General features: G+C 32.4%; 1 protein-coding gene across 1 annotated transcript in view; it reads right to left on the bottom strand.

Annotated features, from left to right (window-relative positions):
* LOC127285765 (carbonic anhydrase-related protein 10) overlaps positions 1-18160 on the bottom strand; it is a 175906-nt gene that overhangs the window by 76432 nt on the left and 81314 nt on the right. The window lies entirely within an intron of this gene.

The following is an 18160-nucleotide window of genomic DNA, read 5'->3' on the forward strand; positions in this document are numbered from 1 at the left end:
GGTGCTATATTTTCTCTCATTTAGTAAATTATTGCCAAATATTATTATTCAACAAAATAATTCCAAATTGTTTCTTCTTTTTCTAATTTACAATAATTGTATTTTGCGAACTTTAACCGCGCATTGATGAATATTATTTGTAATTTATGAGTCTTGAGAGTAGTAATTTATTGATGTTTGGTATTACGTCATTCGACGTTGACGGGACGTGAATTAATCCACAATGCGGGAACAATAAATCAACGTCCTTCAACATCATGAGCAAAACGATATAATTAATATTCTGCATTATTTGAATTCCGAGTCTGAAGCGAATGTCTGAGATATGGTATAGCTGGGAAATGCTGGATGTTGTTTCAATCCTTGGAATTCTGAGATGACGAAACAATGACGGGGAGAGAGAGAACGCGGTATAAGGCGAACTACGATTATTCCTGTTATTTCATGATGTGAAGGAATGCAATTTCCAAAATACTTCACTTGTCTCCAAACTGAACATTTAATCCTGTAAATGTCATGTTAAATTTTCTCATGAAACATTATCCCCTATCTTAATATGTAAAGTGACTGTTATTTTATATTATGAAAAATTCATTACATTTTATTTTTTTCAATTTATGGTAGAAATTAAATTACATATAATTGTTATCAGGTGGTTGATTATGTAATTCCATTTCCATTTCCACAACCAATTTTTCTAATATCCACTTCTACTTCCACTTTTTCTCATCTCAAATCCCACATCCATTTCCAATTTTTCTGATATCATTCCCATTTCCAATTTTTTTATTTCTATTCCCACTTCCATTTCAACTTTTTAGTTCAACTTTTCTTTTTTTAATTGACTATAACGATAAAAGATGTAGTATAACATTCGTGAAAAATCAAATGGAAACTAGTCTTTTTGACATTTAGATAACTCCTAATATTGATCAGGATCTCATTATTACAAATTTTCTCATTTCCACTTTCACTTTTTCTAATTTATATTCTCACTTCCATTTCCACTTTTTCTCATTTACACTTCCATTTCCACTTTTTCTAATTTAGATTCCCACTTCCAATTCCACTTTTTCTTATTTTAATTTCTACTTCCATTTCCACATCCACTTTTTCTAATCAATCTCCATTCCCACTTCCGTTTCCACTGACAATTTTTCTAATTTCCACTTTAATTTCCAATTCCAATTTTTCTCTTTTCCTCTCCCACTTCCACTTTCACATGCTCTCTCATTTCCACTACTAATTCTACTCATTCTACTACTAATTTTTATTCACATTTCAATTTCCACTTTTTCTAATTATCATTCCCACATCCGTTTCCACTTCCTCCTCTCATTTGCACTCTCACTTCCACTTTTTCTAACTTTCATTCCCACTTCCATTTCCACCTTTTCTCATTTGTACTCTCACTTTCACTTTTTCTAATTTTAATTCCTACATCCATTTCCACATTCACTTTTTTTACTTTCCACTCCCACTTCCGTTTCCATTAACACTTTTTCTAATTTCCACTTCCATTTCCACATCAAATTTTTCTCATTTCCACTCCCACTTCCATTTCAACTTCCTCTTATTTATTTTTCTGACTTTCATTTTTAAAACTACTTCCATTTCCACTTTCACTTTTTATAATTTTTCTTCCCACTTCTATTTCCACTTCCACTTGTTCTAATTTTGATTTTTTACTGCTACTCCCATTTTATCTCATTTTCACTCCCACTTTCATTTTCAATTATCGAATTTTTATTCTCACTACCATTTCCACATCCTTTTTTTTGTAATTCCTCACCCAATTCCACTTACATTTTTCTCAGTTCCACTCACACTTCTATTTCCACTTGCATTTTTTCTAATTATCACTCCCACTTTCATTTTCACTTTTTCTTATTTCCACTACCACCATTTCTCATTTCCACTCCCACTTCCGTTTCCACTGACATTTTTTCTAATTTCCACTTCAATTTCCAATTCTAATTTTTCTCATATGCACTCCCACTTCTATTTCCCTTTTCATAATTATAATTCCCATTTTCTCTTTAACTCCCATTTCCACATCCAATTTTTCTCGTTTCCACTAGCACTTCTATTTCCATTTTTCTAATTTTTATTCTCACTTCCATTTCACTTCCACTATTTCTAATTTTTATTTCCCAGTGGAAATGGGAGTGGGAATCATAACTGGAAAAAGTGGAAATGGAAATGTTAATAAAAATTAGAAAAGTGGAAGTGGGAATGATAATTAGAAAAAGTGGAAATGGAAGTTGATGTGGGAATGAAAATTAGAAAAGTGGAAGTGGGAATGATAATTAGGAAAAGTGGAAATGGAAGTTGGTGTGGGAATGAAAATTAGATAAAGTGGAAGTGGAAATGAAAATTAGAAAAAGTGGATGTGGAAGTTGAAATGGAAGTAGGAATCAAAATTAGAAAAAATGGAAGTGGAAATGGAAGCCGGAGTGGAAATGAGACAAAGTGGAAATGGAAATAGAATTACATAATTGACCCTCAGGATCATAATTTCTAACTTCTAGAGAAATCGTTTAAATACGTAGGATATTGTTGAAACAAATCTTAAAATGTTCCGATTGCGAGACATATTTATAAGAAGGGCATGAAAGGTTTTTGTCAAAGTCAAAAGGTAAATAAATAAAATTTGACATCGCCTGGATACACACTATTTTTCGTGAATGATCGCCGTCTGAGAAAATCTCCACCTCCTCCCTTCCTCTTCTACCAAGTAAAATTCAATATCGGCGACATGCGACCCACCTCTGTCGCTCGATTCGAAACGAATAACGTTCAGGCGCGCTGGCTTTCAAAGAAACGAAAGCGAGAAAATATTTGCGCAGAAAAAAAAACTTGACGACATCAGCAACTACGCGAAGCAAACGAAACGAATTTTTCTTCCCTGTTTGCAAACCTTTTCACAGTTTTCCATAAAGCGAGCATGAAATTTAATACATATATTTCTTTTTTTCTTCACGCAGATAAAAATCGGTCAAAATTTATATATTCTATATGTTTTCAAAACATTATGTAATTACGAATATATGTCAAATTTAACGAATTGTTATATATTTCTTTAAAGTCTCATTAAAGTTTTTGTGGAAGAATTTATTGAATTGAATCTCGTAATTATTAGTATATATATTTTCGAGAAAATTTTGTTATTCATAACTTACGTCATCGATGAGAAAAGTAGATGATTAAAATTTTATGGGGAAATTCCTTTTACCTCAGGAATTAGAATTATGTGGACAAAAATGAAATTCAAAAGGATTTACTCATTAAGCTAATATGATATGAAATTTTCCAATACTTTTAAACGTAAGTCTTCCCATCGGACCAACAGAAAATTATAAAAAATTAATTTACTTAAAGTTTTCAAAAAGAAAAAAAAATTATCCGTTTTACGATCATCCCTAAGAGAATCAGTATATTTAAGATAAATTATGAACGTCCTGGAAATGTCCATTAGGTTAAAAAAAAAACTGGAATTAATAATTAACTCATGAAATTAAGCTTCAACTGCTCGGTATCATTAAAGCTATCCAAAATCTAAACGTTTCTAAGTCTAGAGGATATAATATAAACTTAAAATCTAATGATACGTTGACAGTATTAAGTAAAACCGAAACTGGAGTTAATGATCTAACTCTGAACGTATTATTGTGGTTGAGGATAAATTAAAAGATAATGATGCAGGAACTGTCAAACCTCGATTTCCAAGCAAATATATTGAGGAAGTAATTTAATCGACCTGAAAGGAAGAGTAATCTGATGCTGTTTGAATTTCCTGAGCAAGAAAATCATAGTTCCGTCTCAAGTAACAAATTAAACCGTGATTTGTATTTTGAAAACGTTTATGTCTGTCTTGAAGATTCCAGCTTACTCGCATAAGAAAATGAACTTTTAGTTGACTATAACGATAAAAGATGTAGTTTAACATTCGTGAAAAATCAAATGGAAACAAGTCTTTTTGACATTTAGATGACTCCTAATATCGATCAGGATCTTATTAATACAATTTTTTTCATTTCAACTTCCACTATTTTTAATTTTTATTCCCACTTCCATTTCCACTTTTTCTCATTTACACTTCCACTTCCATTTCCACTTCCACTTTTACTCATTTCCACTCTCACTTCCAGTTCCACTTTTTCTAATTTTGATTCCCACTTCTAATTCCACTTTTCCTTATTTTAATTTCTACTTCCATTTCCACATCCACTTTTTCTAATCTCCACTCCCACTTCCGTTTCCACTGATAATTTTTCCAATTTCCACTTTTATTTCCAATTCCAATTTTTCTGTTTTCTTCTCCCGCTTCTATATCCATTTTTTCTAATTATCATTCCCTCTACCATTTTCACATCCTCTCTCTCATTTTAACTTCCACTTTACTAATTTTCATTCACATTTCCATTTCCACTTTTTCTAATTATCATTCCCACTTCCATTTCCACTTTTGATAATTATTATTTCCTCTTCCACTTTTTCTAATATTGATTCCTACTTCCACTTTTTCTAATTTTAATTCCTACTTCCATTTCCACATTCACTTTTTTTACTTTCCACTCCCACTTCCGTTTCCATTAACACTTTTTCTAATTTCATCAAATTTTTTTCATTTCCACTCCTACTTCCATTTCTACTTCCTCTTATTTATTTTTCCGACTTTCATTTTTACTACTACTTCCATTTCCACTTTCACTTTTTATAATTTTCCTTCCCACTTCTATTTCCACTTCCACTTGTTCTATTTTTGCTTTTTTACTGCTACTTCCACTCCCATTTTTTCTCATTTTCACTCTCACTTCCATTTTCATATAACGAATTTTTATTTCCACTACCATTTCCACATCCTTTTTTTGTTATTTCCTCTCCCAATTTTTCTAATTTTTATTTCCACTTCCATATCTACTTTTTCTTATTTCCATTTACACTTTTTCTAATTATCATTCCTACTTCCATTTCCACTTTTGCTAATTATTATTTCCACTTCCACTTTTTCTAATATTAATTCCCACTTCCACTTTTTCTAATTTTTATTCCCACCACCATTTCTACTCCCACTTTCTCTAAATTTTATTCCCACTTCCACTTTCACTACTACTTTCTCTTATTTCCACTCCTACTTTTTCTAACTTATATTCCCACTTCCATTTCCACTCCCACTTGCATTCCATTCCTACTTCCACTTTTTCTAATTTCCACTTGCACTTTTTTAATTTTCATTCCGACTTCCTTTTTTTCCCATTTCCACTTCAATTTTTTTTAATTTCTACTCCCATTTACACTACCACTTATTCTCATTTCTAGTTCCATTTTTGCTCATTTCCACTCCCAATTTTTCTAATTTTTATTTCCACTTCCTCTTTTTCTAATTTCTCATTTAACTTCCAATTGTCAGTGGAAATGAAAGGGGTAATGAAAAATAGAGAAAGTGGAAATGGAAATTAGAAAAAGTAGAAGTGTAAATGGAATTTCATAATCGACTCCTAGGTTTACTTAATCAATAGTATAAAAGGTAGTCCACTACCTTTTACTAAACTTTAGTTTAGCGAAGAGCAATTTGCGCTTACCTATGTATTGTTGATAGCAAATTTTAAACATACTTTTTAAATATTTCTATCTTTTTAAATTATTTTTTGTCAAATAAACTTTCATCTTTAAACCAATAAATTGTTATTTTAGTCATAGGACAAATTACTTTATTTTGCTGCAATTACCTAATACTGCTTTCATAAATGTGAATAATATTTCGAGGTGGATTGATAAAAAAAATTTTTTAGGATGGCAGTAGATAGAGGATGGTAGGTGCAGGCATAAAGGATGAAGGGAAGAAGAGAGAGAGTGAGAGAGAGAGACTATGATCAAGCGTGAGAACTATGTGAGAATATGCGGTGCTATGGGTTGATTGGAGAATAGTGAAATGTATTCATGTATGCATATGAATTCCGTTGGATGGATAGACTGGATGCCTTGACGCCTAGAAACGGAGATGCTCCAGGCTAGAACCCACCCTGTTGAAAAACATCTTAATTGGACCTCATACCCAGCGTACCAACCCACCACATTTCCTCGGTCACCCTCCTTCACAATATAACTACACATCGGGTTTAGTTCGAAACTCATCGATAACCATATGGAATGCATGAAAAGTCGTTGCTAGATATGGTTGAAGAAAAATATTTTTTTGAAATTAATACAGTGTAGAATTGGAAAACGCAGAAATGGATGAAATCAAAGAGACTTATTCTATGTTTATAAAAACAGGAAATCGTCTTTTCGATTGAAAATTCAGCTTTCAATTCATTGAAGTCATGTAGTGATTTTCTAAGATTTTTCATCAAAATGAGTTTTCATTTCTTTTTCTGAAAACACAATTTTCTATCATGAAGAATTTTCAATATGTAAATATTTTAATGAATTTTAATTTACTTTTGAAATTCATTTCTTTTCGAAGAAACTATTTTCTCTCTTGGCCAATATTCATCAAAATGGAGTAACTAACTTTTAAAAGCAGTTTTAAAAAGTAGATATGGATTTTAATCTGAAAGGCATTTTTCTTAGGTAAAATAATTTTTTTTAATCTCATCAATTTTATACATATATATATATAGCAAAAAGGAACCAACACAATTATCCAAAGACATTTGATTTTCAGACACTAAATGCCACAATAAACTTCAACTAGTGCCAATTCTCTTAATGATTGCAATTTACAATTCAGCTTTCTGACCAAGCCAGTTTCCTCACTCTATTCTGTCAAACTCAATTATTCTACCTTGTGCTTCGAAAATCTCATTAACTCATCCATACTTTCAAAGGAGTCTAATTCTTTTTCTGAAATGAGATTTCTATAATTCCTCACAACGCAGAATGTGATTTACTTTTATCGACAAGATGGCGCTGAGTTGAAAATGAAAGAAAGAGCGAGACAATAAACTCCTTTTTTTTCATTAGAGAAAAAGAAATTTTCTTTTAAAATAAAAAAAATAAAAAATTTCAAAAATATATTCTCGAATGTAAATATTTTCTAACGTTATTAATTGAGACATGTGAAAGTATATATATATATCACGTTTAAAATTAGTCAGATAAGGAGCCCTTGTTGCTGTTGAAGAACGCGGTCATGATTACAAGAAAGTGGTGTTGGTGGCTAATCATAACGCCATTCGAGTAGAAGGAGAACCTCGTTAATAGAACGAAGCTGTCGGCTTCTACACTTAATCACTTTTGCTAATTGCAGAATGATTGCTTCATGCTTCAAGTTTCAATAATAGGGTTGTTACACCTCTTACCTCTCCTTCCCACCTGGCACTGTGAATTTCGCAGACTAGTTATTGGCGTTATACGATGGATTTGTAATGGCTCGTCTACTTCTAATGATCATGAAAGATTTGCTTTCTGTTAAAATTACTATTTTCGACAAAATTCGTCTTAAATGAAAAACAAATATTTTTCTTTGTTATGCCCTCTGATGTTAAGAAAACAAATAATGAAAAAGTACGAAAATTATTACAAAATTATACTCAATATTGTTATTCTAAAATCTATGATTTAATTAAAATTGTTAATTAAAATCTATTAATGTTTATAAAATCAATTACAATGTAATAGTTAATTTTATCAAAATATATCTGCCAGGGGGTCGATTACGTAACTTTCCCACTTCCCATCTTTCACATCCCACTTCCCATATTTCACACCCTACTTCCCACTTCCCACATCCCATTTCCCATATTTCACACCCCAGTTCCCCCATCCCACATCCCATATTTCACATCCCACATCCCATATTTCATATCCCACTTTCCATATTTCACATCCCACTTCTCACTTCCCATTTTTCATATCCCACTTCCCACATCCTACTTCTCATCTTTCACATACCACATCCCACTTCCCATATTTCACATACCACATCCCACATCCCACATCTCACTTCCCACATTTGTGGTATGTGAAAGATGCGTAGTGAGATGTGAGAAGTTGGATGTAAAATGTGGAAAGTGGCATGTGATTTATGGCAAGTGGGATATGGGAAGTGGGATGTGAAATATGGGAAGTGAGATGTGGGATGTGAAATGTGGGAAGTGAGATGTAGGAAGTGCGATGTGAGATGTTGGATGTGGGAAGTGGTATGTAAAATGTGGGCAGTGAGAAGTGGGATGTAAAATGTGGGAAGTGAGATGTAGGAAGTGAGATGTTGGATGTGGGAAGTGGTATGTAAAATCTGGGAAGTGAGAAGTGGAAAGTGGGATGTAAAATGTAGGAAGTGAGATGTGGGATGTAAAATGTGGGAAGTGAGATGTGGGATGTAAAATGTGGGAAGTGAGATGTGGGAAGTGGGATGTAAAATGTGGGAAGTGGGATGTAAAATGTGTGAAGTGAGATGTGGGATGTGGGAAGTAGGAAACTTACGTAATCGACCCCCAGGTGTTTGCATCAGCCACTATTTATTGTATTTTTTAATTAATAATTTAATTCCATTTCCATGGCCACTTCCATTTCTACTTCCTTTTTTTTTATTTCCACTCCTACTTACATTTCCGTTCCTACTTTTACTAATTTTCATTCCCACTTCCATTTCCACTTTTTTTAATTTCCACTTCAATTTCTACTTTTTCTTATTTCCACTCCAACTTACATTTCCACATTTTCTCATTCCCACTCCCACTTTCTATAATTTTCATTCCCACTTCCACTTTTTCTCATTTCTACTCCCATTTTTCCTAATTTTCATTTCCAATTCTACTTTTTCAAATTTTTATTCCCACTTCCATTTCAACATCCACTTCTTCTAATATCCACTCACACTTTTTCTAATTTTCATTTCCACTTCCACTTTTTCTAATTTTTACCTCACTTCCATTTCAACATCCACTTTTTCTTATATCCACTTCAACTTTTTCTAATTTTCATTTCCACTTCCATTTTCACTTTTTCTAATTTTTATTTCCACATCCATTTGAACTCTCACTTCCACTTTTTCTAATTTTCATTCCCACTTCCATTTCCACCTTTTCTCATTTGTACTCTCACTTCCACTTTTTCTCATTTCCACTCCCATTTCCACTTTTCCTCATTTTCACTCTTTCTAATTATTATTCCCACTTCCATTTTCACTTCCACTTTCTCTTATTCTCTCTCTTACTTTCACTTTTTCTCATTTCAACTCCCAATTCCATTTCCACTTTTTCTCATGTCTCATCTCACTTCGAATTGTCAGCGGAAATGAAAAATAGAAAAAGTGTAAATGGAAGTGGTACTGGAAATGAGAAAAGTGGAAGTGGGAATGAAAGTTAGAAAAAGTGGAAATGGAAGTTGGAATGAAAATTAGAATGAAAATTAGAAAAAGTAAAAATGGGAGTGGAAGTGAACATTGATGTGAGAATAATAATTAAAAAAAGTGGAAATGAAAGTTGGAGTGGAAATTAGAAAAAGTGGAAGTGGAAATAGAAGTGGGAATTAAAATTAAAAAAAAGTGGAAATGAGAAAATGTGGGAGTGGAAATGAAAATTAGAAAAACTGGAAATGGAAGTTGGAGTAGAAATGAGAAAACGTGGGAGTGAAAATTGAAGTGGGAGTGGAAATAAGAAAAAGTGGAAATTTAAAAAAGTGGATGTGGAAATGGAAGTGGGAATGAAAATTAGATAAAGTAAGAGTGGAAATTAGAAAAAGTGGATGTAGAAATGGAAGTCGGAATGAAAATGGAATTACATAATCTATTCAATTATTAAATCAATTATTATTTTGTAATCATTTGAAATAGTTCTTTATTAATAATTCAAGGACACTCTCCTTAGTATCAATAATCAAAAACGTTCTGACAATAAAAATAAATAGACACTAATTGTAACTTGATTACAATGTGTCTACGATATCACCCTTTATTATTTTGAAATTAAATTTAATTGTTTTCTCCTCGAGATGCAACAACTGTTATCCATTTAGAAACATTCCCTTACATTTAACAATTCGAATCTCTTCCAGTCCTGTTAATAGTCTCTTTGTCCTAAAATTAGTGGAGTTTAAAATTATCACCGCTAGTTACGATGTAGTTACAAATCCCTAATAATTGACACTGGCTTCTCTAACTTGAAATGCGTTTGGAGGGGTAAATTGCTGCAATAATCGATGGGTCTCCTAATGAAGGGTCTTGAGGATAGGACTGTGGCTTTGTCTAAGCTATACGTGCCTTTAATTATAATTGTCCTGATCCTTAACCCAGATTATAGGTGGCAACCAGTTCTGGAGGAGGCTGAAGAGTATATATGTAGTAAGCATGTTTAATTATTAATAATTGCTATTCTGACTTTCTTTATTATTAAATATATATATAATATTTTTCCTAGTTCTCAAGATTTTAATAAACCCTATATATGACATCGAACCATAAAGATTAAAGAATTATTGAGTATAGTTTGGCATGAAAATGCTAATAGACAGGAAGCCTAATTGTATCGGTATTGCTGTAATGAAACGTTGATGTAATATTAGTGACCTGTCACAATCGATAAACCAAGCTCTCACAAGTCCCTACTGACGTCCCTCTCCAATACACAGATATACATTTATCGCACAATAATTTTTAATTACGTTTGCGTGCTTGCCAAACCACAACCGTAACGCTTTTACCAATGGTTCTTCATGCTTTAAATCATGAAATTTTTAAAAATTTTCCACCAGTTGACCATAAGGGGAGAATCAGGATTAAATTAAATTTTTTTAGTTATCAAAGTTTTACAACAGATTCATTAATTAACAAGAGTAATAAATTGTTTTACAATCTCAGTAAAGGTTAATGTAACGGACGCAAGTAATTCGTAAATCCCTTATGATTCCATTTCCACTTCTAATTTTTCTCATTTCTTGTAATTTTCATTCCCACTTCTAATTTCTACTCCAACTTCAATTTCTACTCCTACTTTTATTTCCACTGCCACTCTTTCTAATTTTCATTTCCACTTTTTCTAATTTTCGCTCCAACTTTAATTTCCACTTCCACTTTTTGTAATTTCCACTCCTATTTCAATTTCTATTTCCACTTTTTCTATTTATAATTCCCACTTCTATTTTCACTTTCACTTTATCTCATTTCCACTTCCATTTTCACTTCTACTTTTTATAATTTTCATTCCCATTTCTACTTTTTTTTATTTCCACTCCCATTTCCACTTCTACTTTTCTAATTTTCAATCCCACTTCCATTTTCACTTTCACTTTTTCTAATTTCTACTCCAACATCAATTTCCCCTCCTACTTCCATTTTTACTACCACTCATTCTAATTTTTATTACAACTTTTTCTAATTTTCACTCAAACTTCAATTTCCACTTTCACTGTTTCTCATTTCCACTACCATTTCAACTTCCAATTTTTATCATTTCCACTTCAACTTTTTGTAATTTTCATTCCCACTTTCACTTCCACTTTCTCTTATATCCACTTCCACTTTTTCTCATTTTTATTTCCACTTTAATTTCCACTTCAACTTTTTTAATTTTCACTACCACTTCCAATTTTTGTAATTTCCCATTAAACTTTTTCTAATTTTCATTCCCACTTTCACTTCCACTTTCTCTTATATCCACTTCCAACTCCACTTCCACTTTTTCTCATTTTTATTTCCACTTTAATTTCCACTTCCACTTTTTCTCATTTTCATTATCACTTCCATTGCTATTTATTCTCATTTTCTTTTCTACCTTCTCTTCCACTTTTCCTCATTTCCAATCCCACTTCCATTTCCACTTCTCTAAATTTAATTCCTACTTCCATTTCCACTTTTTCTCATTTCAACTCCCAATTCCATTTTTTTAATTTTCAATCCCACCTCCACTTTTCCTCATTTCTCATCTCACTTTCTATTGTAAGTGGAAATGATAAAGTAAATGAAAATTAGATAAAATGGAAGTGAAAATTGAAGTTGGAGTAGAATTTAGAAAAAGTGGAAATGGAAGTGAAAGTGGGAATGAAAATTGGAAGAAAGTGGAAGTGGAAATGAGAAGAAGTGAAACTGGAAATGGAAGTGGGGTTGAAATGAGATAAAGTGGAAGTAAAAATGGAAGTGGGAAGAATAATTAGAAATGTCGAAATTGGAAAAAGTGGTAGAGGAAATTGAAGTTGGAATAAAAATTAGAAAAAGTGGAAGTGAAAATGGAAGTGGGAATAATTATTAGATAAAGTGGAAATGAGAAAAAGTGGATAAAGGAAATGAAAATTAGATAAAATGGAAGTGAAAATTGAAGTTGGAGTAGAATTTAGAAAAAGTGGAAATGGAAGTGAAAGTGGGAATGAAAATTGGAAGAAAGTGGAAGTGAAAATGAGAAGAAGTGAAAGTGGAAATGGAAGTGGGGTTGAAATGAGATAAAGTGGAAGTAAAAATGGAAGTGGGAAGAATAATTAGAAATGTCGAAATTGGAAAAAGTGGTAGAGGAAATTGAAGTTGGAATAAAAATTAGAAAAAGTGGAAGTGAAAATGGAAGTGGGAATAATTATTAGATAAAGTGGAAATGAGAAAAAGTGGATAAAGGAAATGAAAATTAGATAAAATGGAAGTGAAAATTGAAGTTGGAGTAGAATTTAGAAAAAGTGGAAATGGAAGTGAAAGTGGGAATGAAAATTGGAAGAAAGTGGAAGTGAAAATGAGAAGAAGTGAAAGTGGAAATGGAAGTGGGGTTGAAATGAGATAAAGTGGAAGTAAAAATGGAAGTAGGAAGAATAATTAGAAATGTCGATATTGGAAAAAGTGGTAGAAGAAATTGAAGTTGGAATAAAAATTATAAAAAGTGGAAGTGAAAATGGAAGTGGGAATAATTATTAGATAAAGTGGAAATGAGAAAAAGTGGATAACAGGAATGAAAATTAGATAAAATGAAAGTGAAAATTGAAGTTGGAGTAGAATTTAGAGAAAGTGGAAATGGAAGTGGAAATAAAAATTAGAAAAATAAAAGTAGAAATGGGAGTGTAAATGAGAAAAAGTGGAATTAGTAATGTGAAAAAGTGGAAATGGAAATGGAATTACATAACGGATCACCAGTGGTTTAAAACCACCAAATTTTTGAACCACCACATTTTCTACGGTCTATTTAACTTTTGTTACTGTTTATAAATTTCATACCAAAAACTAATAATATCATATTCCCATTATATATTATCCTGAATGTATTTTGATAACTATTTATCTAAATTTCACAGATGAAGAGAATTCACAAAAACAATAAAATTGAAATTTATATTTATAGTATATTTTGAGGGCAACATTCAACTGATTGTAATAGGTGAAAGAGGTAGATCTGTATAGTTAAATGAAAGCTATCCCAGAGTTGTCTGTATATATATATAAACCCGATATCGAGGCGATGCGCGAGTGACAATTACATCGAATCGAAAGCCGATTAATTTTACGTAGATCTACGCCTCCGTGCAAATTATAAACAACAGGAACAATTCGACAGTTAAAATAGACTCGAATTGCCAATTAAATCCGGCTGACAGTAAATTCGGATACTGACGCTGTGTTACAATCTAGAAATCGCCTTGTCATCGCGATAACGGTGTCTCGTTTTGCGGATTTAAGCTGGCGACCTACTACTACCACTGTTGCTACACTCCCACCTCTCTATTGTAAATTCGTTAATTAGTTCAGTTAATTGTATGGAGCTAGGCCGGTAATGCACTCGCCTTTGGAATAATAATGTATAGCAAAGTGGATACAGATCGATCGTAAAATTGGAAATACATCACACACACACACACAGAGGACCCCATTTTAATTACTTTCATCAAATTTCATAAAAATTATAATCAACATCACGTTATATGTGTAATGAATATGATTCATTTTTTTTTTAATTTATAAAGTAGATGCATTTTCACAAAATTTAAATTTTAACTAATCTGGACAAAAAAAAAAGGAGGAAATAGCCTCTTGAGAAGCTGAGAATATCTTCTGAGAAACGAAAGTAGCTAGCTAGTTATTCCATGGGACTTGAGTTGGAAAAATCTTCTCAAGAACGAAGTCATTTGTACCGCAGAGAGAGAGAGAGAGAGAGACTTAACTTGGCATACTCGTATTCAGCGCGAAAGTGATAAAGGTGGAAAGTGGCCAGCATTTGCATGTTTATTCCACTTCTTTAATTCGTAGGGTCTTTGCACTCTACTGTGGACGAACTCAGTGTCAATTTTCACAAGCAAATGTTATTTTCTACCATTTAGCAATTAATATAAATTAAATAATTTCAAATGAATTCTATTTAATTTGAAAATAAAATAAGGAATTAGACATTTTTGCAAGGATTAAAATTTGTTAACTACAACAATTATATAAGTAGTTTTAACAAATTTAGAAACCATACCCTCATAACAAAAGGATATCCATAGGATATCCATAGGATATCCATAGGATATCCATAGGATATCCATAGGATATCCATAGGATAACCATATCAATGGTCGATATCCTAGAATGGTCCCCAGGATATCTTGGGATATTCATAGGATATCGATAGGATATCCAAACCGCCGGTCTGTGGGACATCAACAGGACATCCATAGGATATCCACAGGATATCCCTAAGACATTCACAAAATATCTATTGGATATTATATCGTACTCGTAGTCTCATAATGACTTTAAAAACAGTATCCTGAGAATATATTCTTGACATCCAGAAGATATACTGAGAATATCCTGAAAATATCTGTGGGATATCCTGACGATATCTATGGGATATCCTGATGATATCTGTGGGATATCCTGACGATATTTATGGGATTTCTGGAGGACATTTATGAAAGTCTATAGTGATATCCAAAAGATATCCTGTGGATATCCTCAGATAGCCATGGGATATCCAAAGGACATCCAAACCGCCGTTTTTTTGGATATCCTTAAGAGATCCTTTTGATATCCATAGGACATCCCTACGATATCTGCGGGATATTATCAATATATCCGAAGATATCTTGTGTTATTAGGGATAAATTTTAATATATTGGAAACTGGTTAGTTAAATAAATAATAATTATTATTTAGTCAGGGTGCGGTGATTCTTCAAATATATATGTACAGAAGAAACAAAAATTTTTTTTAATTTTACTTTTTCAAGTTGGTTGAAAAAAATAAAATTTTAATCCAAGGATACGGTGTCAGTAACGTCAGAGGGAATATTCAAATTCGTTAGATTCTTAAACCAACTATTTTTAGAAAAAGTAGATTTGAAATTCTGTTTACTTAACAAATTCGCAAACTTTATTCTATGCATTTTTTAGTTTCTCAGATATATATGCAAGTTAAAAAAAAAGTTATCAATAATATAAAATTTAATGAATGTACATATAGTAAATGTTCTTTTTAAAAATTAACAATTTTTTTCAAGTTACAAAATAATTCCCTTAATTATATTCAGGTGTTTTATTCACTTAACTTTAATTTCTACCTACAAAAAAACGAATGGGGAAATATTTCGCCTATAGACACGTGCTGCTATTGTTATCCCTTTAATCCCATGTTGAATGAGAAGGTACCTGCAGACACCAGACGCCACGTGCCTGTTATTGTGCTTGGAAACCCTTCAGCTGTCTCGCCTTTCTAATAGATCTCTTTGAATGGTTTGCGTTTAAGGGTGTTTGTGAAAGTGTCACCTTCCTTTATATTAGAAAATTTTCCATGCCATCAATTACTACTAGTTGTTTGTTTGTTATTATTGTCCATTATTTTGACGATTTTCGACAAAATTTTAAGATAAACTCTGTGCAATATATTATGCATTGATTTTGTGATGATAAATTTGTCATTTACAACTTCAAAACTTCAATGTGAATAATTATAGTTATATCTATTATTAATAAAATTAGATTTTTATTTATCAATATGATATTTAATATGTGAGATAATTGAAAAGTGTTCCGCATCACTTCACGTGTTGCGATAAGAGTAAATTTGTAAACAATGAATAAAATGCGTAAAGATTCAAAAATATTAAAAGGAATATTATATGATATGAAAATTCATATTTTTTAGTGTTTAGATCCAGTCCCATATTCCGGATCCCAAATTCCGGATTCCACTTTCAAAATTCCGTATTCTGGATTCCACATTCCGGATCCCACTTTCAAAATTCCCTATTCGGGATTCCACATTCCGTATTCCACTTTTCACATTCCGTATTTCCGATTCCACATTCAGGATCCCACTTTTAAAATTCCGTATTTCAAATTCCACATTCCGGATTCTAATTTCAAAATTCCGGATTCCACTTTTCACATTTCGGATTTCAAATTCCAGATTTCACATTCCGTATTCTAAATCCCACATTCCAGATTCCACTTTTCGCATTCCGGATTCTACATTCTAAATCATTCTGAATTCCCATATTCTGAAAACGGAATCCGGAATATGGAATATGGAATCCGCAATGAGGGATTCAGAATGTGTAAAGTAGAATCCGGAATGCAGTATACGGAATGTAAAAAGTGAGATCCGTAACAGTCAATTCGGAATATGTAAATTAGAATATGTGGAATTCAAAATACGGAATATGAAATGTGTGATCAAAAAATTTGTAATCCGTTATATGAAAAATGAAATACGAAATGTGGAATTCGGAAAAATTTACGTAATTGACCCCCTAATGGTCAATTACGTAACTTTTTCCGGATCCCACTATTAAAATTCTTTATTTCAGATTCTTTATTCCACATTTAAATTTCCGTATTCCACATTCCAGATTCCACTTTCAAAATTCCGTATTTCAGATTCCTCATTCTAAATCCCATTTTCAAAATTCCCTATTCGGGATTCCATATTCCACTTTTCACATTCCGTATTTCGAATTCCACATTCCGGATCCCACTTTCAAAATTCTAGATTCCACAGTCCAGAATTTCACTTTTCACATTCCGTATTCCGGATTTCCCATTTCGGATTCCACTTCCAAAATTCCGAATTCCATATCCAACATTTTGAATGTGAAATCCGGAATGTGAACAATGGGATCCGGAATGTGGAATCCAGAATTTGGAACCCCGAATACGGAATTTGAAATGTGGGAGCCGGGAAGTGGATCCCGGATTATGGAATGGGAAAAGTGGAATCCGTAATGTGGAATATAGGATTCGGTATGTGGAATCCGGAATGTAAAAAATGGAATTCGGAATGTAGGATCCAGAAAAAGTTACGTAACTGACTCCCAGTATAAATGACAAATTATACTTCGGAATTCGGAATAGTGAAAGTTTATAGAAAAGAAAGAAAGAAATATAACAGTTTTAAAAAATATTGCACTTAGTTTTTTTTGTAGAAAATTAAAAATAAAAAAAACCGTTGCTAAATTGAAGTATGAACATTTAAATTTCCGTATTCCGCATTCCAGATTCCACTTTCAAAATTCCGTATTTCAGATCCCACATTTCGAATCCCATTTTCAAAATTCCCTATTCGGGATTCCGTATTCCACTTTTCACATTCCGTATGTCGAATTCCTCATTCCAGATCCCACTTTCAGAATTCCGCATTTCAGATTCAACATTCCGAAATCCACTTTCAAAATTCCGTATTTAAGATTTCTCATTCCGGATCCCGCTTTCAAAATTTCCTATTTGGAATTCCGGATTCCACTTTTCACATTCCATATTTCGAATTCCACATTCCGGATAAGAGTTTGAAAATTCCGCATTTCAGATTCCACATTCAAGATTCTACATTTTACATTCCGTTTTCCGGATTCCACTTTTCACATTCCGGATTCGACATTCGGAATCCCATATTCCGCATTACACTTTCCATATTGCGGATTCCACATTATATATTCCGTATTTTACATTTTGGATTCCACTTTCAAAATGCCGGATTCTACATCCCACATTCTGAAAGTGGAATCCAGACTGTTGAAAATGGAATCCGCAATGTGGGATCCAGATTTTAGAAAGTGAAATACGGAATCTGGAATATAGGATCCAGAATACAGAATTTCAAAAGTCGAATCCGGAATGTGGAATACGGAATGTGAAAGGTGGGATCCGGAATGTGGAAATTGAAATATGGAATGCGAAATGTGGAATCCGGAATACGAAATGTGACAACAAGTAGAATCCGCAACTTGAAATGTGAAAAGTGGAATCCGGAATACGGAATGTTGAATCCGAA

The sequence above is a fragment of the Leptopilina boulardi genome, unplaced genomic scaffold (genome assembly GCF_019393585.1).
Source record: "Leptopilina boulardi isolate dan_hultmark-lab unplaced genomic scaffold, ZJU_Lbou_2.1 LbouV2_341, whole genome shotgun sequence".
Classification (NCBI taxonomy): Eukaryota; Metazoa; Arthropoda; class Insecta; order Hymenoptera; family Figitidae; genus Leptopilina; species Leptopilina boulardi.